The sequence below is a fragment of the Amblyomma mixtum genome, chromosome 8 (assembly GCF_055824585.1).
Source record: "Amblyomma mixtum isolate Tamu chromosome 8, ASM5582458v1, whole genome shotgun sequence".
Classification (NCBI taxonomy): domain Eukaryota; kingdom Metazoa; phylum Arthropoda; class Arachnida; order Ixodida; family Ixodidae; genus Amblyomma; species Amblyomma mixtum.
The window spans coordinates 125,036,409-125,060,961 of NC_143019.1; the positions used below are offsets into that span (position 1 = coordinate 125,036,409).

Sequence of the window (24,553 nt, forward strand, 5' to 3'; positions counted from 1 at the left end):
AATGCTCCGCCTTTCTTTACCGGCCACTCTTGATCCACACACGTGAACACAGATTGCGGGAGAGATCGATATTTTCGTTATCTGGAGCCCAGTTACCCTTATTATTATGTTAGCTGTTTTTCTCTCCTTTCTCTTTTACGTGCTTGGTGACTATGATAAAATTTGCACGTGAGAAAAATTACTAAGTCTACGAGTGATCTTGCCTTTCCTGCTGTCGTCTCTTCATCCCCAAGCGCAGTGGCGTACGATTGGTTGAAACCCACTGCCATAAAGTTGTTTTTTCGTAGCGCTTCCACCTTCGCCCCTGCAAGTACAAGAATATCCGCCGACATGCGAATTCGTTTCTCATACACCAATTTCTGACCTTTTATTTCTTACGGTTTGTTCAGCAGGGCTGTCGTTTAAATGATGAAAAAAAAAACAAGAACGCGCTGCCGACATCCGTTGTTGTGGATAACTTTGTTCCTCAATGTAACCAACAACAAAAAAAAAAACACGAGAGAAGCGGTCAACTGCCGCCCCTCGGGACAACGAAAACAACCAGGAAATACACAAAGCGCTGGTCAGCGCTCAATCGGCGAAAACTTTGTTTGTCCCAAGGGCTTGAAAAACTTTCGATCGCGCACGCCATGACCCCCAAGAAACTGCGTGACCTTTCGCAGCGTCCAAAAATAGCAATATATATTGAATTCTCCCCACCAAATAGTTGGTCATTTCCACTTTGTGCCTTAGGCTGAGAGGAGGTAGTGGTCCTATTCCTTTATGTGAGTCACAAGAGACAACCGTTGATTTGACGAGAACAGCCAGAAGCACAAAGGCCGACCAAAGTTCCTGAACCTGCCGCAAAGTACAAATTCATTTCGTTAGTGCAATTCAGTACCTACGGGCTTTTTTTCTAGTTGTCTCCGCAGTCGATTGTCGCGCTAAAGATTTCGTTCTTCCGAAAGAGTTTACAAAATTTCGGGATTGAAGATTTTTGTCCTGCTCTTGACGGAATCAACGGGAAACAGAATGTCTTTAATAGTATTTTCGTGATGCCCTGCAGTTCTACACTGGCAAGGAGAGAGTGTTTTCACAGCAAATTAGAAATAAATAAAGAAAGCGTTCTTGTCATATGTCAACGTCGTCCTCCCGCACGCGCATCAACATGGATAAATTAACAGAGGAAGTCTTCACACCTCCCTCACTGCCAGTTAGGAAAATATTATCCTTTCCTTTAGAGCTGTGCCTCAACACGCTTGTCACTCTGCTCAAGATGAGGATTTGCAGAGAAGCTCTGAATGAAATAAATTGTGCTGCATTATTAGTACCAGCAGCTGAACAACAAATTAGCATTGAGAGCCAGAGGTATACTCAGTGGGATCAGGTCAGGTGCCTTTTTTTAAACAGAAAGAAAAGAAAAATCAGAACACAGAAGTCCTCGACACTTTCTAGAAAACCTATCAAGAAAGTCTGTATAACACAATTTTTGGCATTTCAAAAGTCAAGATTAAAAAGTTTGAAAAGCTGCAATAACTACGTTACCATCAGATTCATTAACTTCTCCTAGACGTGATATCCAACAGGGACTAAATGTCTATGACGTGAGGCAATGATACATAATATGATTCTTCGGAGGCTTATAAATGCGAAATATGTGCGCACTGCGTTGAATACAGGAAGCTACGGGCGCGCCCAGCATATAAAACGCGAAGCTAGCGTAATTTTTTGTAGATTGTGAAAGCGAGTCACTCTGAGGAAATTTTAAAAACATACGCAACTTCATAGTCGAAAACAATTTTAGTCTCGTTTATCATTGCTCAGCGGAAGTAGTGATAGAAAAGCAGGAACATTTGCGCTCCTTTCCTAGGTGCCATTGTACTATTGAGCGCCCTGCTGCGCTCTAAGGCGAGTTTGTGCTGCGTCATATTAGGCTTGTAGCGAGCCTGATTCTCATATCACGTCCCCTGTGTTACTAGCACCATCCGATAGGTTTGACTGCACTCAGGCACCATTAGTTTATGAGGCAGTTTACTAAAGCGCGGTGAAGCTTGCTACCCGCTGGTGCCTGTTTACTACTATCCCAAATATTTTATAAAAAGAGCAAGATATTTTGACAGACTAGAAGAAGATGAAGCGCTCAGTGGCACGGGCAGGAGCGCTGGTTCTAGGCCCGCAGCCATTACATCATATCATCGCCATCTGTCATCACGTCTAGTTCTTCGGCTTGCCGTCACGCTTCATTTGGTGGGGTTTCGGAGTGGTTTCCTCATCCCGGTCCCGGAGCTCAGGAGCTAGCTCTCCACTGAGGTCTTTTGTGAAGTGCTCAAGGCTTCGCACCTCCCGGCCTTTTCCCAGCCTACCAGCAATGCTACGGCGCCCCCGCGCTCCTCCGTTCCGCCCCAAGCACTGTCCAGACGACAAGACTACCGCCGTCACTGATCTGAGACCCCACTCACCTGCCACACATGAGATCCTAGAAGACACGACGACTTTGACCGCACAGAACCGACACCGCCGCCACTGACCCGAGACCCCACTGACTGCCCACCCATACATGACAACATAGTACCCCCGCCCCTGTCGTCAGATGCGTCCGCGGGCTTAGGCGAGGCAGGCCGGCCAACTAGGACACGTGACCTTGCGACGTCATCACATGCTGCCCACCGGATAGTGAGCAGACTGCCACCCGTGGCAGGTGGCAGTTAAATTGATTATTCGTCGCTCCGGAAGAGCAACCTCGGTCGCACAAGGCTGACAGCTGGGAGCCCCTGCAATCGCACGGCACTGGCGCATAGCTTAAATGCTGAAGCACTGCGCCAGGAGGGATTTGAGGACTCGCAGTGATCCACGAACATAAAGTAGAGAATAACCTCCTGCATATATGGGAACTAACCTATTACACTATCGCGTCCTACCCTTAAGGCGGAGCCTAGGTGTCCCTTTTTTTCAAATCTCTTTCGTTGGTGAATTTCCGACCGTACGCAGTGTCGCTTCGCTTTCAACTCTGCCCCTTTGTGGTTCGCGCTGCGCTTCTCTTTAAGACGCTTTTCCCAAACGGAACAGATGAAATGACATTCAGGCCATTGGCTTGGGCTTGGCCGGCAGTTTTAATGCCGTCTTTTCTACTGTTTCTTAAAGTCATCATATCCTATATTGGCTGAACGTATTAGATGAAGACGCGTGATATGTGTTAAGAATTCTGAAAAGAAGTGTGTAGGAAATAGGTAGAGCGCAATATTCCAAAATCGCACGTATGGTTGCTGCGAGACTGTAGTTGTTTAGGAAAGCATTTCGACTGTTAAGCAGTGGAAGCTGTTGCTATATCTGGGACGGCGGTTTTGCAGTGTGAGTACTCTTTTCTTGTTTCCTTGTAGTGTATTAGCCCACACAAGATTACAGTAGTTCAGGTGTGATTGCAGCAATGCGCGATAAATTCGCATTTTCAAAAAGGTCTATGTTAGCCCAATCACCGGCAATATTTAAAAAATTGTTTTAAAATTCGAATCCCATGGGAAGTACCTGGGAAAAGTTGTCAAGTATTTCGTATTCGGCTACTTCGGTTTCCTTACCAGGGCAATAAAGAGATCAAGTTTAATGAATAAGCTTATTTTTTATGTGATAACTGATGGCTTTGATATATCCGGCTCAGTTATAAGTATAATCTGCTGAGAATCCAGAAAAATATTTTTAAGGATGATTCTAAACTTATTGAGCGAACCTTTAGCATCCGGCTCCGAAGAAGGAACAGTTCAGTCGCCGATATGTTTGTTAAAATGTACTGATCAGTGGCGTAACCAGTACGTTGAAAAATCTGTGTAATAAAAACTGTCATCATATCCCTGCCTTGTGGTATGCCACAATACCTTAACAAAATACAAATGGTTTTCGCCTATAGCTTCTGTGCTACTCCTATTTGATAAAAACGACTCAAAGATGACGGAGCTTCCCCGCGTATGATGTACATTGTGCACTTTCCGCACTAGTACATAGTTGTTACGCAGTAAAATGGCTTCCGGAGTCGATTACACAAAAGGACTCGCTGTGAGTAGGCCCACAATATCTGTCTACCACTGCCTCCGTTGTTATTCCCACGGATAGACCTCTTGTTCGTTGATAGCGACAGTCAGATGTAGCGCCTTTAAGTGCGTGTGTGGCGGAATTAAGAGTCTTCCGTGGGTCCTATTCTGTCCTTGCAGGGTCGTCGAAGAATGCTGACTCCATCGCTTCGTGCTAGGAGCACCAGCAGCAAAACCGGCAATACCTTTATTATGTGGCACCATAAAAGGTCGAAAACAGTATAATAAACTCACTGACCGGCTCTGCAGACTTCTCCCCAGTACACTATGCAATTTTTGTGTAAAACTGTGCAGCGGTACAAAAGCGGCAGCTGTCACCATAATTTAACTACATAGAAATCTCAAAGCATTGAGAGAAATGCGTTCTGTTGGTGCCACCTTTAAGAGAAATAAAAAAAAGACATCTTCACAGAGGCAATCCGCAATATCAGAGCGGCGCTTTCACGCAAGTGCCACCGAAGTGCTCTTTATATAATCATTCGTAAAATGTCACCTTTCGAAAAGATGGAGTGATTTGCTGGAAGCTCAGCTAGATGGCTGTCGCAAGTATATTTGTGAACACTTGCGTTTAGACCAATGTATTATGAATTTAAAATGCGACAGCATTTATAAAATCAGCCTCGCTGACGCTACCGTATGGTTTGGACCATGGTGCACAGTCTTAAAGGCCGGGTCAGAGCGCAACGCTCGAGCGCGCTTGAAAGCAGAAAGTTCTCCCTAAAAGAAACAACCTCACCTCCAGGGAGCTCTGCCGCTCCCGGCAATCCGTGCAGGACTCGGCTTTGTCAAGGCATCGGCCCACAGAGCGGAACGAATTAACCTTCCCCTTCTTCAAGCAGCAGCGCTTTTAATGTTCCTCTCTCTCTGCAGTGTGCCGGCCTTATCGCCCTCCAGCACTGCGGGAGAGTCGACGCTCGGCCTTTGGGGCCTTTCTCGTTCTAGACCGTGCCGCACCATGCAGAACGAAGAAGGCTGAAGAAGCCTACTCAGAGCAAATTCCTCTAATAGATCAATTCGTCTTTGTTTATTTCGTTCTTCATTGTCACAGTATTTTTGTATCCCACTGTACGATAGTACTTCAATGGATTCTTTGCTGCAGCAGTAAAGTTGTTCTGAGATGTCAGCTTAGTCCTCTTCCCTGAGGTCTGCATGACTTATGACGTTGCAGACGCTATGTCGTTCATAATACAAGCTGGTCCAGGTTAGCGGAATCCACTGCAGGAGGAATGTGGTACTCAAAATGTACGGCACTGATCGCTGTTGTTCTTTTAAAGGAACATTGGGGGCAAGTAATGGAACGCCATCCAAACTCTGCTTCCTCATTCAGGAACTGAAGCCCACTTTACTTCGCAATCTTTCCTAGCAAAAGGAGCGAATACCAAGCCATACAATATCCACCCAAAAGTATCAATGTTTAATACCCATCATTGGTTTCCAGATATTTCACGGATTAGATAAGAAGCCGACAACACCAAGAAAAGAAACAGAAAAATAACAAACTTCGGCGACTGGTTAAAACAAATTACCTTTTAAAACACTTGCCTTTCAGCAGGGGGTAAGCTGCCACTTTTCGATCTAGATAAGAACCTTGCGCTGATCCCACTGCCTTCTTTGCCGAATATTGAGCACATGCTTGGCCCACGTACTTTTCGTGAACAGTGAGCGAGTTGCGAAAAGCACGAAAACGAAGTAGTTCTTGAGTATGCTTTTGCCGCTGCTACCTGCAGAATTTACATCGCGGAAAGAAAACGCACAGCAGGAACATTAGTGCGGGGCTTGCTGGCTATTCACCACACCGACGCTGCGATTGTAAGTCTAAATTAAGCCTCTGAGAGTAGTTCCAGTATTTTCTCAATACCGCCACGACCTTCGTTTTAGTAAACTTAAACACTATCTCACACACGCAGTATAGTTCAAAATGTTAAGGTCGCTCTTCAGGATAACAGGCGCCGCACTCTACAGGCATTCCGCAGCGTGGGATGCACTCATAGGTAATGCATAGCCTCCTAGGTGCTCATGCGTCGCTTCCATCGGAGATGCTTGGCTCTAGTATAGAGAAACGACGCCGCCGCGGCCGGGATCAAACCCGCGACCTCGTGCTTAGGAGTAAAGCGCCCTAACCATGAGCCTGCCACGAATGGTGCTCGCGCACATAGAAGAAAATGCCTTGAGTGTGCCTTTATAAAGCATACATGAACAACACATAATCAAAAGCATTGGCTACGTGACTGGACACCTAGAAAGCCCAAGCGTACGATGTAGTTATGGCGACAACACTTCGGTATAGCAGCATGAGTTCAAAGGTCACTTTCATGTCACAGCGCAAGTGACGGCCACAGGAATGCTTCCGCGGAACGCTGCCCGTGCGGTTGGACGCAAAGGGTGCCTGTCACAGTACCAATCTAAATGCAAAACAGGCTTTGTCGACCTGCAGTACCTCGACTGCCCTTTCTTCTACGCTGTCTTTTCATTTGATCTTTTCCGTCCAAGCGGAGTTTCTTAATACCTATCGCTTATGGGGCTTCTTTAGTGAACAAATCTGTATTAGGTACTCCTCTGCTGTAGATTTGCCATTGGCGTAGGAAGTTAGAAGGAGGAAAGGAAAAATTTCACCTGTGAGTAAAACGGATGTCACCAAGGTGATAAGAAGCACAGGGGACGCGAGTTTCGCAGGTGTGGTTTTTAGAAATGCGGTCTTTGCCGTCCTGTAATTCAGGACAGCGGGGTACCGGCGTGTCTAATTGGGCAATATGCTGGGTGAACGGCAACAACCATTGTCGGTTTATCACCCTCCCAAGCTCAGAATTTTTTATCCGATTCTTATTAAAATAAAAGAACAAGCATACATTGATTTAAAACAATAGTTTCGTGGCCTTATTATTCTTTGCTTCCAAGATGTTTACTAGGGTAAACGTTGACAACATTAGTAGAACCTTATATATTAGCCAACCAAAGGGGCAGGATAGTTTTCGAGAAGGATATTCAGTAGTACATCATACTCATGGCAACAATCAGAGCATAGAAAAATGTGCAGAATATATTGAAACACTATGTATTGAACTCAACTGTGAGGAAAAAATTACAGTTTCCGTTAAATATTAGCAGCTTTGCAGATGGTGGGGAGCTAGGACATGAAAGATCCTCAAACAAACGTTCGAGAAAATGTTATTTGTGGACGACGCTGCGAGCCCATAACTTCAACGGCGGAGTAGTGAAATAGCTGTCAGGAAAGCAGCAGCGATTCCTACGTGGTTACTGCATGAATGTTTTCAACAGGTAATCAGGGTTAGATTGTTAAGAGCTATAGGTGTGAGATTTGATTTAAAAATACCTTAGTAACCTGCAATGACACCTAACTATTAAAGAAATCAGAGAAATTGCAGCGTATGGTACAGGACCGAAACCCCGGGAAACAGAGCTGTAGTGGCAAAGATCAACACGGACCAGGTATAAGTAATATTCAAGTGTGTTCTAGCAAACAACACTTCATGACATGTATTGAAAAAACAAGAGAAGGTGAAAGAGAGCAATGAGATACCAGAAGCGTTAAATGCGATCTAAGTTTTAGCAGACCAGCGGCCTCCAACCTGGAGGATGGCATAGAAAAATGCGAGGACAGTAAGAATAGGCTTTAGTCGATCGGGCACAAACTGTCAGGTCACAAACAACAGCTTGCCGGAACCGGTTATTAAGAAATTACATATTATTTGCATCTTGCCAGTTCTCTTCTCGAGAAACAAACTTGTAGACTCTCTAAAAGTTCTGGAGTTATTATTAAGCTCAGGAACACGCTGAAATGTATATAAAAAAGAAATAATAACATTACCAGCGTGCTCAATCGTATCGTTGTGAAAACTTCAAAGAACCTTTGTAAGCAGTTCTAAAAGGTGAGCCCGCCCGTGGCAGGTGCACTGCAGAGCGACATGCGTGTCCAGCATGCTACGAACGCCTAATCCCTAATACCGCTGCGCTTCAGCGGTCTGTGCACAATCACTCGCGGCGCAAATGCTCTCTTCGATAGGTTACCCCCTTACAAGCAGATCAAGGTTAGAGATTTAATGACTGTCTTCTAAGCCGAAGTGAGCAAGCGCCGACCGAACGCACATCTCAGCAGGTATCTGTAGCGTACATACGTCGAAAGCACATCTGCGCTGGTATGCCGTATTCGCCGTGTCGCGCCGCCTGTTGGCGTCACTGCCTTTTTAGCGGAAATGGAACTCAGTCTTAAATCAAAATAGCAGAAATATAGAAAGCCCAAGCCCTCAGCAGCGGCAAATCAGCCTTTCTTCACGCCCAATTGTCCAAGTGCAAAGGAACACTGGCCCACCTTGGGGGGGCTGACATCCGTCAGAGCTGGCTTTTCAGTTTGCAGTGGAGTTGTTCGCCTGATTTAAACATACATGGTCTGTTCTGAAAGTAGTAGGACTCATTTTTTTAAACAAAATTTATTCAAGAGAATAGTACAAACGATTACAATTTTTCAAGGTAGCACCCTTCCGCACCTACTCACTGCTGCTAATGAGTTTTACAATTTTCGTACGCCTCCAAGAACGCCTGGACCGGAATGCTGTTTAGCTCCCTCGTCACGGCCTGTTGAACCACCTCTACCGATCCGTGATGTTTCCCCTCGAGCGTAGGTTTTATTGGCAGAGAGGTGCGGGGGGGGGGGGGGGGGGGTGAGAAACAAGGACCTCTATGCGTCGAGCACGTCTGCATGTCAAAAGGCCTTTCTACAACCTTCGCTAAAACATGTAACGCGAATGCGACCTGATTGAAACGGCCATGCATCCACAAACAATGAAAATGGACACTACGCAGTAAACTTTGGTATAACACAAGCGTGAAGCAGAAAAGTCAATAGCTTTGCACAGCTCCCTCCGCCAGGCCCTTAAGAACAACTTAAAACGAGAATGGCCAGTTTGGCGTACTCATGAAAAGTTTCAGAAAGCTTCAGTAGATTATATTTCACAAAATAAGCTTCCCTCTGGTAACCAGCGCTCTGACAAAAAGAGAGTACCGCCTCAAAAAATATCCAGTCAGAAGTGGCTTTGACATTCAGCAGAACTGCGAAAGGTTACTGGCCGCCATGAATTGTCCTTTAAATTGACGATATCAGTGCAATAGTGGGGAGAGGCATTGATTCTGGCTGCTTGCAAAGGCTCTTTATGTGCCTTAAATTTCATCACGCAGGTATGCTACCATTTTGGTTCATTCGAAAGAACACCAGCTTGTTCGAATTCATTTTAACCACTCTTCTATGGCATTCATAAACACCGAGATTGCCATTTTTGAACGTAGAGATGTGCCATTAAACTTCAAAGGCTCACAAAAAGAAATCATTTCTGCTTGTCTACACTAGGGGGTTGGAATTTGCTTGGCGACTGCTTCCCATAGACTTGGAGCAGGAGATAAGTGTTGTGAGGTATAAAAGTGACACGAAGAATGTTAGCAAAAGGGAAAAATTGAATCCCTTAAAGAATAATCACTTAAAATTACCGTTCCCGGTTTTTGCTATGCCTGCCCACACAAGCCCACAGCAGGTAAATATCAAATTGCACTGGCACCTAGAGTAGGTGTAGTGAGTAGGTGTAGAAAGAAGTCTGGCAGGGCCAAGTCGAGGCTGTAGGGGGGCTGAGACAGCGTTGCCGCCTTGTGCGGGACAAAAAATCGGGGTCCTCATTCAGATGACGAAGGAGATCCTACCGGTTGGCCTTTTCCTCCTCTGACAACACTCCCGGCACCAACTTCGCGCACGCTTTCCACATGGGTAAGTTTTCTGTCACGATCCCAAAAACTTGGGTTTGAGGAATGCTCAAGTCATCAGCAATCATTCTAATAGATCACTGTTAAGTAAATGTTTCCCTCGCTACACATTTTCATTGGTCTTGCTGGTCGAAGGGCGTCTGAAGCGGTAGTATTCCTCCACTCTTTCCTTACCTTCTCGGAAAAGCTTGTGCCTATCAAAAACACCTGATCTACCCATGGAAGCGTCACCGTAGGCCTCCTTAATCATGTTGTGAGTCTCTTTGCCCGTTTTACCAAGATTTACTCAAAATTTGATCGCGTATCGCTGATGCAGTAAACGCTCGACGATTCTGCGTGACGAGACGTTTCGACAGGGGTGCACAGTACAAGCCACCTCCTCTCTTTAACGGCCGAGAGCCGACTGCCGATTTTCCACAGCATTCCCAATATCCCCCTTCAACGATCGTGCACGCGCAGACCACCTCTCGTCCGCCCGTTCGCCCAGGAAAAAACCTAGTCCTACTACTTTCAGAACAGACAATGTATATAACATTAAAGCAATTGGTACAGCTAACCCACCAAAAATGAGCGCCTATCCTCGAAACACATCATGGGCCCATTTTTTTCTTCCGAATTTATTAATGGTATGTTGTTCGAGCAACATGGTATTATCACATCATTAGAGGAATACGCGTTGGCTATAGCTATTGCTTGCAGAAAGACAAAAATAACAGAACAGAAATAATAACATCCATATATTTACTCAAATAATTTTCAGGTGCCTAAATTTAAAACATTTTATGTAATTTATAACCAAAATTGGCTAAAACAGCAGACCACTGAAGCGCGGAACTCCACTTCTACATCATTAATAATTTTGTGTACTTCGAAAAATTTTGCGGGGCAAAACCAATTGCGGATAGCTCCTTTCCAGTGACTAGGCAACTATATATAAAAATTTCAAATAAATTGAAAAGGTTGACCAGCCAAACTTTGTTCGATCTGAAATAGAAGCACCCAGTTGTAGGTTATATAACTGTGTTTTTATTCATATGTTCCCATAGACGAATCAAATCAGCTATCTGCCTTCGAAGAAAAGGAGTCTACATAACGCAGCCTATCATTACGTCAATTATGTTTTAGTGACGGGGCTGCGCACAACGGCGAGAATACTGGCAAGGGCTGGGTGGCAGGTGCTACATGTGCTCATTTCCAGGAGCAGATAGGGTGGTGGTGTCTGACTACGACGCAGGCTGTTTTTCTTAAGAGAGGCATAAATCGAATGTCCAATGAAAACCTAAAGATTGTTCTGAATGAGTTGCTTGCATCCATCCTGTCATCGTATGGTTTCACAGCAATGGAAGATGATTCTTTAGAAACACGATATTTCCACGCTGGCGTCTCTGTGGGTTTATTTTGTGCGTAGACCGTGAATTTGTTCAAGCTACTCGTCCAAGCCAATGTAAGCAACGACTGCTTTCCGACGCACTGTGAGCGTGTGCTTACATTCGACGCGCTAAATTTCCCGACATAGTGGTGTTGCGTTTTCCGTTTTTTTTTTCGATTCCAAGGACTATGTCTATAAACAGTACCAGTAAAAAATGCTCACGCACCAATGTACTATCGGGGACAAAAGCAGTATACTCTACGCGGCGGGAGCCGGAATAACGGAAAACTGCTTTGCAACGCCATCTACAGGCGGTATCTCGGACCCAGACAACCAATCTGGGACCTTTATTATCAGCAGGCATGTCGTTTGACTCGTTTCAAAGTTTCGCGCTTTTGCTCGCCAAAATACCGAGCGGCGCCGCAGCAGTGCAATCTGGTGGACCTCTTTCCATTTTGTCTTCTTTTTTTCAACGCGTGTCCGAGATATGGCTTCAGATCCTGCGCGCGCACCGTCATGATGCGATCAAATGCCGGCGCGCGCGTGGCTAACTTGTCGTGGAAGGAGCGCTCGTCCTTGTCTTGTCTCTGCCTTGTCCTCCTTTTTTCTGCGCAATTTTTTTCAGTATGCATATTTGAAACATTAAAACGAGCCAAGCGACATGCCTGCTGATAATAAAGGTCGCAGATTGGCTATCTGGGCCCGAGATGCCGCCTGTAGATGGCGTTGCAACGCAGTTTTCCGTTGGTCCGGTTAACGCCACGTGGAGTATACCACTTTTGTCGCCGATTGTACATGAGTTGCATGCCGACACCCTAGAAGGGAACCTAGAACAATAACGCTAGCAGCATAGTTCAAAAGCGCTCCGTAATAATTCGCTATGGGACAATGCCGGACGGTTTTCCCAAGAACCTGTAGATTGCTCGTGTCAGCGGATAACAAGGCCTTTGTATGTCACCCGCGGTTGCAACTTCCTCGTAAACTTCAGCGTTCCGTGTGCCTTCATCTAACGCTGCGTGTACATCTCTTTTCGGATGAAAGCCGCATAAATGACTGGCAATTAGGCAGACACGGCATGCTCTGAACATGTACCAATGCCCCGGAAAAGCCTTTGATGCTTTGAGTTGCTCTCCGCGCGCCCCTTTCCTGCACTAACCCGAGCAAGCGCGATTGCGTGCGTACCTCATTAACGGTTATTCTGAAAGCAATCAGCGGAGCGAAAATTAGCCGGCGGACGGATTCACGCTAATTGCAACGTCAATATTGGCTTCCGGTCTAGTTCCTGTTCTAATTAGGGCTCCCGCCGATATATATCTGTATATCCGTGTCTGATTCACCATGCCGCTCACAAATGCTTCGAAACCTGTGTCGTCCTTCTATTTGTATATCTTGCGCTGCATTCGTACGCGTTTAATACTGTGTTCCTGATATAATGTTCGCGGTAACAGTCTAGTAAAGGTTTTTGCCGAGCCGCCGCGGTAGCTAAGTGGCTATGGCACTCGACTGCTGACCCGAAAGGCGCGGGTTCGATCCCGGCCGCGGTGGTCGAATTTCGATGGAAGCGAAATGCTGGAGACCCGTATACTGTGCGAACTCAGAGTACGTTAAAGAACTCCGGGTGGTGAAACTAAAACCCCGGAGCCCTCCACTACGGCGTCCTCCATAGGCTGAGTAGCCTTGGGACGTTAAACTCCATTCTGTTCTATGGCATACCTGACACACAATCAGAGTCCTGGGCTCAGTCAGAAGAAAAGCTAGTCAAGGTTCTTTCATCCTGCTTCGAAATTCCGTCCTCTGAAATTTTGATCGATAGAGCGCACAGGCTCGGTGGGTTCGCATCGAAAAAATGTCGACCAATTATTGCCAAATTTTCATCTTTCAAGGTAAAGCAGAGAATACTGCTTAACTGTTCTAAGCTCAAGGATGAAAAAATTACGCTTAGCGAGTATTATTCTTTCGCCACCCGTCACGCTAGAAAAAAACTGGTCGAATTTGGCAAATCCCATCCGCTCACTTTCAAGCCTCGCTTCAATAACCTTTACATAAAAAATAAGTGCTACTCCTACAATCACTCCGATGACTCCGTTCATGAAATCCTAAGCGCCTTCCCGTTGCCAACCGACCGTTCTGAGGACCCTACGAATGATACCCACAGCGCCTCCGCGCCACCGACCGAAACTGTTACCGATTAGCACTGCGCGAGGGGCAGTGGAACTAAGTCCCCGGCCATTACCCCACTTTCTTTTTTGTTCACAAATGTTCGTAGCATAATACCTAAACGTGATGATCTTTGTTCTGTAATTGATGCTTGCGATGCCGACATTGTATGCCTCACTGAAACCTGGCTATCGGCGAAGATAGATAGCTGTGAACTTCTTACCTGTAAAAAGAGATATAACATTTATCGGTGCGACAGGGGTTCTAGATGTGGCGGAGGCGTGCTTGTAGCTGTTGCTGATACTGTTGTCTTTTCCGATCCATTTTGTAAGCGCATTGGAACTTGTACTGGTTGAAATTCGCACATGCTCTAGGAAATTGATGGTGGGCGTTTGCTATCGTCCGCCGTCTACCTCCCCCACCTTTGTAAACGATCTTCATGATGTCATTCATATGATTACAGTACGTTATCCGAGCAGTCCCTTTATTTTACTGGTCGATTTTAATTTCCCCAACATAGTGTGGTCTAATGTGAGTTCTTATTGTGAACCTTTTTCAAGTGAATGCGACATGTTCTTGAATTTGTGCAGTGATTTTAACTTATCCCAGCTTGTAACGCAGGCAACTCGAATTTCACCTACTGCGTCTATTATCCTCGATCTGGTACTCACCACATCGCCTGATTTTTTCCACCATATATCATACTTGCCAGGGTTAAGTGATCACCTACTCCTTCATTTTGCTTTGACCTGCGCAGTTCCCCATCAACGTAACCACAGTAAATATATCCATGATCACAAAAATGCTGGTTTTGTTGCTATTAACCATGAACTGTCTGTTTTTCTAGACCATTACTTGCTAAGCTTTCATGATCGCTGCGTGAATGCTAACTGGAGCCTGTTTAAATAAAAAGTTGCTGCGCTCACTGAAAAATATGTTCCACGCTTAGTCATCACCTCTAACCGTCAATCACCATGGTTCACAAAATCGTTAAAACGGCTCTGTAATAAGAAAAAAACGCATGTTCCGCTCTGCTAAACTAACCGGTTCCCAAGAACGTTGGACTGCTTATCAGGCCGCTGCCCTTGAATATAAAAGTGCACTGAAGGATGCCAAAGATTTGTTTTTCAATGACACATTACCTTCCCTTTTGATAAATAACCGTAGGCAATTTTGGAGCGTAGTTAACAAAAAAGAGAATTCATCCATCAGCCTTAAAGACTCCAGTGACCAACTAATCCATCCTAATGAATGTGCAAATGTGCTAAACAGTATTCGTTTCAGCTTTTTCCAAAAATCAGTGTTCGGTAACCCCTGCATATAACAGTGCTGACTTTTTACCGATGGATTCTATTATCTTTGATCCTGCTGGAGTGGAAAAAATAATCGAAAAACAAAAGGTTTCTTCATCATGTGGTGTTCATAACATTAGTTCTAAGTTCTTGATTAAAACCAAAGTGTACAGCGCAAATACTCTCTAACCTATTTCAGCAATCTCTTGAAACAGCATGCATACCTGATGACTGGAAGGTCGGGAAGGTGATTCCCTTGCATACATCTGGTGATCAACATTCCCGCATAATTATCGACCCATCTCACTTACCAGCATTCCGTGTAAAATTATGGAGCATGTTATTTACTCTTACCTTGCATCGTTCCTTGATTCTAATGCCTTTTTTACTGACAGTCAACATGGATTTCGGAAGTGGTTTTCTTGCGAAACACAGCTTTTAACCTTCACGCATGATCTAAACTCATTCCTCGACAGAGGTCCCCGTTGTCGACTGCATATTCCTAGATTTCTCAGAGGCGTTTGACAAGGTCTCTCATCAACTGCTTTTTTTTTAAAACTTAGTAAACTTAACCTCGACCCTAACGTTCTTTGGTGGCTGCATTCGTTTCTCACTAATCGTTCACAATTTGTCACCGCTAATAAGGCTTCTTCCTTCACTTCTCCAGTTAGATCTGGAGTGCCGCAAGGATCTGTTCTAGGGCCTCTGCTTTTTCTTATATATATCAATGACCTACCGGACAATCTATGTTCAACAATAAATCTTTTTGCTGATGACTGCGTCATATACCGCGAAATTAACAGTGACTCTGATATAGCTCTTCTTCAATCAGATATTGATCATGCTCTTGAATGGACTAACAAATGGAACATGGAACTAAACAAAAAAGTGCAAGTACATGCGGGTTTCTCGTCGTAACACCACATTGCCTTCATATCATCTTAATTGCAGCCTTGAGTCTGTGCCTTTTTATAAATATTTAGGTGTCTTCATTTCCCATAATCTTTCTTGGAAAGTACACATAGACCATGTAAGCAATAACGCTAACCGCATGCTGGGCTACATACGCCGTAACTTTAATCTTTCTTCTAGCTCCGTAAAACTGCTTTTCTACAAGTCGTTGGTTCGTAGTAAACTAGAATATGCTGCATCTATCTGGGACCCCTATCAAGAGACACTAATATACCAACTCGAATCTATACAGAACCGTGCGGCCCGTTTCATTCTCTCGAATTATCACCCTAACTCTAGCGTCAGTGCCATGAAATCAAGCTTATCACTCCTACTACTGTCGCAACGTAGAAATATATCCCGCCTTTGTCTATTCCATAAGATTTACTATGATAACCCCATCCTTAAGATAAAATTTATAACGCCACCTTGCTACGTTTCAGCTCGGATCGATCATCGTCATAAAGTTGGTATTCGTTCATGCCAAACAAACCACTTTTACAACTCATTCATCCCCAGCACATCGGCACAATGGAATCACCTTCCCCGATCGGTCGTCGAAATAAGTGACCATTCTTTGTTTAAATCGGCTTTAACTAACTTGATGGTAACATAGCACATGTAATTCTTGCGCCCTGCCGTTTATTCTTTTCAGCTTATGTGGTAGTTCAAACAGACCTGGTCTTTTTTTTCCCCTTCACAAATTCTGCTGTTTAAGGGCACGACAGAATGTGTGCACCAGTGTTTTTCTGCCATTTTCAACAACTTCCTCGTGTTTTTTTTTTGTTGCGTGGTATGCTTACTTTTATTCTTTGCTCATAAATTCGTGTTAAATGACTGTTAATTTGTTTGATTGTATTTGCTGTAACCTACTGATTTGCGCGAGCCATATTTTTGTCCACATTTTGTGTTACTTGTGACTGCTGTTCTTTTGTCATTTTGTCTATTGTACCCCACTCCCCTCTGTAATGCCCTCGGACCCTGAGGGTACTGAAATAAATAAATAAATACATAAATAAACCAACAAGAAGTGTTTGCATATTAAAGAGGCTCTGAAACGCCATTTGAAGGGATGCCGTTTATACTTCAGGCGATTCTTCATGCCACATAGAATCCGACTGTAAGAATTACAGGAATCGGCGCATAGGAACAGGAGTTATTCAATGCACAAATTTCAAAATACAAGCAAAGAAAATGCTGTACTGAACACGATTTTCGCGGTGCTTCCCATTCCCATTTCATTTCCCAATGACGACATTGGGTGGGATCAACCAAAAAGCCTATCTGAGACCGACGCAGAAGTTTGCAGACCATGGTAGCATGATTGATCTCTGTAACTCGTTCTTGACAAGGCTGACAGCGTCGTTTCCATGGTTACAGCTACCGTGTGAGCAACCAGCTGTCCCAGTGATGCTTCACAGTCACGTTGACGGCGGAGAAGAGGAAATTGATCAAGGGCCTTCCCTGACTTATCCGAACTCGAGCGTGCGATACTGTGACGCAGTGACAAAATGGGCGAGATACTTTTTAGCGTACCACAGCCGTTTACCGCGTACCACGCCTTGCCACTCCGCGCTGTTGACGCGAACGTGGCACCATCTGTAGCCGCCGCCCGGTGATCCTCGGTAAGTATACGATGCGCGCTAGCAAATCTGAAACAAATGGTTTTTTTTCTTTCTGTCCTACCTTGACACCGAAACGGCCACTCATAGGAAGCAATGCCTCGATCATACCGATTCCGCCAAGCCGTTCTCAGATACCTAGAGAGTAGCCTTAAGAGCTGTGTGCTAGGTCGTAGATGCATGTGTACAGAGAGGTGCTAAGTCCTTCAATGCAAAACCATAGCCAGAGTCTCTGTATGAGCTTTTTTTTTTGTTTTGCGTGCTTCGCAGTGCTTTTACTGAAGGCAAACGTGTTGGTTTGTTGATCTGATAAAAAAAATACGAAAACATGATAAACTCATCTTTAATTATTAATGCAGTTTGCGGTATATTTACTGTTTGTCCAAACATCAATCTGGCACCCGATGATGTCACATACTCTGCTGAAAACCACCACTGTGTGGTGTCACCATAAGCGCCATGAATTTGTTTTTGCGAGATAATTAAAATATTAAAAACCGAAATATACGTGGTACGACTGATGCTAATAGTATCATTATAACTCGTTCTACATATGCAACCAGCAGGCACAACATTAAGAAGTATGTGAAATATTTACCCCCCTCCTGTGAAGCAGACGCCATATTCCTGCTAGTCAAGTCTGCGAGCAAAGAAGCACATGAAGTTGCGCCGTTCAGTATATTTTGTAGCCGTGCTACTTCTTGGCCGTAATTAATACTGCGAACACGCGCTCTCATTATGAAATGAAATGAAATGAAATGAAAATCTTGATTTGCCATCAAATACAGATGGGCGATTGTAGAAAAAAAGCTGTCCTTGGAAAGCTTGACGGGTCCACAATCCCTTATTTTGGAGAGTGGCGGCATCACGTAACATATTCTTGATATGCGAACATATACATACATATTTAATATGATACAGACTTAGTACTCGTGAACGAAAACAACAGAAACACAACAGCGGAACTCACTTCTACAAATCCAAACGAAAACAACAGCAAGGCTAGATAACATTACATAGAAATCAAATACATCTGCCGGAGGTCCTTGTAGTTTGCCGTGAAGAGGTCAAAACGGACAGAATTATAATAATTAAAAAGCGCTGGTATTGTGTACTTAAGGCACTGTTTCCCGTAATTTTAACGTGACATTCTTACTGACCAATCCTCGAAGTGTCTTGTAAGGTAACTTGGAGTTCAGTCTTGTAATTAGGGATAGGTTACGTATATTGTTATATTCCTGTGGATTTCTTGTTTATATACATGGCTTAAGCGATATCTATAGAGATTGTGAGCTGGAATTACACCAGAGTTGCTAAAGAAAGTTGAGGTGGAAGCAGTATAAGAAGCATTATGTGTGTGTCGGAGATACTTTTTCTGTAACAGGTGGATGTGTTCTATATTGTTACGGGACGGCGGGCCCGCGCAGGGAAAGGCACAGAGACTCAGGCACAGGAGACTCAGACATAACCGGCTCGGCGATTCACCTTTGTTCTCTGCCTCACGCGCTAGCGCCGCGCGCTCTCCCCTCGCGCTCGCGCCGCGCCTCTTCTTTATTTGTATACCGCAGCGCGCTCTTGGTTGCGAAGGTCGTATGCCGTTACATCTTTCCACCGGGGGGGGGGGGGGGAAGATAAGAGTCTCTTCCGGTCTCCAAGATAAGAGGGGGAAGGCACCGCTGGTGTCCCCTAGCGCGTGCTTCGCTTTGCAGGCGGCATCGAACTCGTCCCGATGAGCCCGGGCTGAGGTTCTTCGCACCGGCGCAGCTTGGTGCGCAGGAGGCATCGTCACGTCGTGATGACAGTGTCGTCCGACACGAGACGGTCCCGGTAGATCCCGGGGCTGCTTGTAGGCGACTCCTCGCCGTACGAAAAGTGCGAGGGCTTCTCGCACCGCGGGACTTGGGATTGCGTTCACGGAGCAGCGCTCCACTTAACGGGCGGCATTCAGGAAGGGAGGCCTGGTGCTGGTACGGGAGGGCGGCAGTAGGGAGGACGTGGGAGCCAAGTCGGGATCACGGTGGGTGCCGGAGACATAGCCCTTCATGTTGGAGACATGTTCCGGAAAAATGTGGTGTACACCGCGTGGTCGAAGCTCGGGGAGGTCTTCTAGACGGTACGTAACGGGGCCGACCCGTGCAACTACACGGTAAGGGCCGCGGAATCGGGGCAAGAGCTTCGCGGCACGGCCAGTCGCGCGGATGGTGCGGCGAACGAGGACCAAGTCACCGGACCGAAAGGAGGGAGGTGGTGGAGCTGCAGCATTGGCCACTTGCGCACACGCATGGGCCGTGAGAAGGTTGCGCTGAGCGTCGAGGCGGGCGGAACGAAGTCGTTGGGCGCAGTCAGTCGGTGACGCAGTAGGATGGCGAAGGCCCAACTGCGCGTCGAGAGGGATGGAGGGCGTTCTGCCATAGACGACTGAGAACGGCGTGACATGCGTTGTTTCGTGAGCCGCAGTGTTGAGTGCAAAAGCTGCAGTAGAAACAAAACGATCCCAGTTTGTGTGGGACGGAGTGACGTAGGAGGCGAGTATATCCGTAAGGGTGCGGTTGACACGCTCCACGAGGCCATTGCACTGGGGATGATTGACGGATGTAGTGGAATGCGCAATGCCGAAGGAGCGGAGGGCACGCTCAAATTCTTGGGACATAAAGCAGCTCCCGCGGTCCGTGATGAGGCGTTGTGGCACACCATGCCGAAGAACAAGATGTTGTTCCACAAACAAGACGGCATGAGCGGACGACGTGTCGGGAACGGGCAGTGCTTCGACCCACTTGGAGAAGTAGTCGACCGCAACCAGAATATACCGGTTGCCGGCGCGTGTCTTCGGGAACGGGCCCAAATGATCCAGTCCAACCAGTTCGAAAGGTGAACTCGGCGGCGAAAACGCCTGCGGGGGTGGCTTGGTTACTCGTGTGGATGACTTCCTGAACTGGCACGTCTGGCAGGACGCCACGTGTTCCTTGACGTCTCTGGACATATTAGGCCACCAAAAGCGCTCCGACACTCGTGCGTAGGTTTTGCTGCGACCAAGGTGACCAGCCGTGGGAGCGTCGTGTAGGCCGCGCAAGATTTGCGACCGCAGTGTTGCCGGCACAACTGGCAACCACACGGGTGGTCGACCACGGGACCACTTCACATGACACAAGAGGTTATCCTTCATTTGATAGACCCGGCGCAGTTTGCGGAGACCTGCGCCGACGGCGGTGCCAAGGGAGTGGATTATGGCAGCAACGTCGGGATCTTGCGCTTGCGCGGTCCTGAGGTCCGTCAAAGCTGTCACGGAACAAGGGTGGCGAGAAAGGAAATCGGCATCCTGATGTGCAGAGCCGCGCCGATGCACTATGGTGAAATCATACTCTTGAAGTTGCAGGGACCAGTGTGCAATCTTGGCATTTAAGTGTTTGGCAGACTGCAGCCAAGTCAGAGCGCTATTGTCCGTGACGATGGTAAAGTGACGGCCGTACAAGTAGGGACGGAACTTCTCGACGGCCCAGACAACGGCGAGGCACTCAAGTTCTGAAGAGTGGCGGCGGCGCTCAACGTCGGAAAGCTGGCGGCTGGCATAAGCTAGGACTTTATGGTCACCAGACTCGTCTTCCTGCAGAAGGACAGCGCCGAGCCCATCTTGGCTGGCATCCGTGTGGAGGACGATGGGGGCCGATTCGTTGTAATGGGCCAACGTAGGAGGCTCGAGGAGCGCGTGCTTGACGTCAAGGAACGCGAGCTGTTGCGCCGGTGTCCAACTCCACGCTGCATTATTCTTCAGTAGGGCGGTCAACGGAGCGCTTCGCTTGGCAAAGTTGGGTATAAAACGACGGAAGTATGAAGCAAATCCGAGGAAACTTTTGAGCTCCTTGGCAGTGGTGGGAGCTTCGTAAGCCGTAAGCGCTTTTAGCTTCTCCGGGTCGGGACGGATGCCATGCCGGCTCACAACGTGACCCAAGTACGTGACCTCTGCGAAACCGAAGAAACATTTCTTTGGTTTTAAGCGAAGCCCAGCAGAGTTAAGGGCTTCGAGGACGAGTTTGAGTCGCCTTTGGTGTTCATCAAACGTGGCCGCATAGGCAATGACGTCATCCAGGTAGACCAGCGCCATAGTCCACTTCATATGGCCTAAGACGCGGTCCATGAGGCGCTGAAAGGTGGCTGGAGCATTTGAGAGACCGAACGGCATACGGTTGAATTGGTAGAGGCCGTCGGGAGTCACGAATGCTGTCTTTTCCACATCATCGGGGTGAACAGGCACCTGCCAGTAGCCCGAGAGCAGATCTAGGGTGGAAAAATAACGGGCCCCCTTCAGGCGGTCAAGTGCATCGTCGAGGCGGGGCAGCGGGTACACGTCGAGACGAGTGATCGCGTTCAACTTGCGGTAATCTACGCAGAAGCGGAGTGTTCCATCCTTCTTGCGCACAAGGACGACAGGGGAGGACCAAGGGCTACAAGAAGGGGCGATGATTCCCTGGTCAAGCATGTCGCATACGTGCTGCTGGATGACTTTCCGTTCAGCTGGCGCGACACGGCGAGGCTGGTGATGAATAGGCCCACGGTTTTCGGTGTTTATCCGGTGTTGGGCCCAGGAAGTGCACCCGAGTTCACTGGCGCTTAGAGCAAGGCAACTGCGATGCTCGAGCAGCAAGGCCTTCAGAGAGGCGAGCTCCGCGCAGGTCAGGGTGGGCCCAAAGTTAAATGCGTCCCATGATAGGACCGCCGGCGCTGGAGTGTGGTGAGATGGTTTTTCATGCTGCAAAGACGCAACCGGTGATGCTGAGTCCAAGACTGACGCTGCACCCAATTGCGTGCCGGGAGTCAGCACGAGCGGTGCGCGGCTGATATTAAGCATTAACACGTGGGCCTCTCCATTGAGCACCGACAGAAGGCTTCGAGGGGAGATCATCTCTCGGGCCGGAGCCGAACACCGGGTAGGTTCGAAAATCACATCCGCTGTGATCGGATTGTCAGACTTGGCATGCACCCAAGTTGCCGCACCCGGTGGCAGAGTCACGGCGGTCGCCACAGTCACGGTAGTGACGTCGACTGGCTTGACTCGACGTGGCCACTTCGTTCCGAGGTAGCGCACAGATCCTGAAACACGCTTGGTCGCCGACACCAGGGACTGCCACAGGGTGACACCGACGCTGGAAATCCAGCTAAGCCAACCCGGCCCACACAGAGTTTGGCTCGCACGTGGTTCTGTGGTGGTAAAATTGAGAACGACTCCGGCTTGCTGGCACCACCCGCACCCGAGGACAACTGGCCAAATAGGGCTGTCCGCGACAACAAACTCGGTGGATATGGTCTTTCCGAGTGCTGTCACGTTGACGGTAACACGTCCGACTTGCTCCACCGGGGCGCCGTTAAAAGCTACGAGCCGGGTTTTGGCGGCTGGAAGAAGCAGGTGGGGCGCGTTGACAATAAGCGATTTGTCGAGCACATTAACAGCCGCTCCAGTGTCGACCAAGGCCGCTACGTGCCGATCAAGCAGGGCGACGTCAACGAGCACGTAGGGAGCTTCCGTTGTCATCGAAGCCGACGAAAGAAGGGGACGTGGCGAACTAAGGAGTGCGGGGACGAACTTTATCCGGGGGCACCGTTCCACCGAATCGTTTTCCGACGTCGGAGGGCCAGCACAGTCCCTCGCGTAGTGTCCCCTCAGGCCGCAGCGGAAGCAGGTCGTGCGGGTGTCATTACGCCTGCGTCGGGTAGAGGCCGCTGTGGGGACTGAGAACCGAGGAGCCTGCACCGGGACGCTGTGCTCGGAAGACGGTGGCGACCCCCGCGTGGCCAGCAAAGTCGATTCCGCCTCGACGGCGAGCGCCATGGCGGCGCGGACGGACTCAGGACGCCCAGAGCGGACCAAGCGCTGCACCTCAGGGAGTCGGATGGCGTCGACGAATGCCTCGGTGCCGACCAGGGCCACGGCGTTCTGAGGCGCCCCCGGCAACGACTGCAGAGCCAGGCGTTCAATGGCGGCGGCGAGGTCCTGGTATGTCTCCCCGGGCTCTTGACGGCGGACTCGCAGGCGGTGGTACTGCACACGGGGGTGACCTGAGGCACTGTAGTGGTCGGCGAGGAGGCCCGCCAGGACAGTATAAGAGCCCAGCTGGTCAGGCGGCACGTTCTGCAGCAGCTCAGTCGCGCGGCCTCTCAGTTTGGCGACGAGCATCCGTGCCTTCATCTGCTCGTCCCAGCCTCTCGCCGCCGCAATACTGTCCAGCTGGATGCGGTAAGCATCCCACGAAATGGTGCCGTCGAACGTGGGCAACTCACGACGTCCAATGATGCGCCCGCGCCGAGTACGCTGTTGGCGGCTACGACCGCAGGTACAGCGACGGCAGAGCTGGGTACAGCGGTGGCGGGGACGTCCAGAGGCACCGGACCCGTGTTCGGCTCGCCTGGCAGAAGGCGACGGAAGTCGCGCTGGATCGCCTCCATCTCCCCAGCCTGGGCAGTCAGACGGGCCTCCCATGCGTCCATCCGCTGAGTAAAAATATCGAGGAGGCGCTCAATACCGGCGTCCAGCCGCTGCGGAGAACCGAGCCCCTCCGAGCGCCCAGGTGTAGCGATGCCGGCCGCGGCGTCGTCGGCGCCGTCGGCTGGTGGCGGAGTCCTGTCGACTGGTACGTCGGGGACTTGATTCTGGGAGCGGGTGAGCGGCATGATCCCACCGCTGCCACCAAATGTTACGGGACGGCGGGCCCGCGCAGGGAAAGGCACAGAGACTCAGGCACAGGAGACTCAGACATAACCGGCTCGGCGATTCACCTTTGTTCTCTGCCTCACGCGCTAGCGCCGCGCGCTCTCCCCTCGCGCTCGCGCCGCGCCTCTTCTTTATTTGTATACCGCAGCGCGCTCTTGGTTGCGAAGGTCGTATGCCGTTACAATATTAGTGGATGTTGTGTTTCCCCATACTAGTTGACAATAGTTCAAGAGTGACTGAAAGAGTAAATGATAAAGCAAACGTTTGATGCGTGTGGAAAGGATATACCTTAAACGACCTATTACACCAGTTATTTAACTTATTTTGCTTAGAACATGCTTGACGTGATTATCCCAGGACATATTTGCGGAAAAGGTGACACCCAGACATTTGAAATTCTCGACTAAAGCGATGCATCGTGAGTTTATTATAATATCTTGATGCAGAGGTATGTGCTTGATTTTCGGCCTGAATATAATCGCTTTTGTTTTGCTTTCATTTACCTTCATTGAATTTACTCTCGACCATTCCTCTAAGGATTTCATTGCACTGTTACATTGTTCAACAAGAAGATTAATATCATTGCCAGCAAAAAAATACTAGTGTCATCTGCATAGATAATAAATTTTGCTTTAGGGTTA

General features: G+C 47.9%; 1 long non-coding RNA gene across 1 annotated transcript in view; it reads left to right on the forward strand.

Moving 5' to 3' along the window:
* Nucleotides 1-24,553, forward strand: part of LOC149334226 (uncharacterized) — a 304,354-nt gene that overhangs the window by 94,161 nt on the left and 185,640 nt on the right. The window lies entirely within an intron of this gene.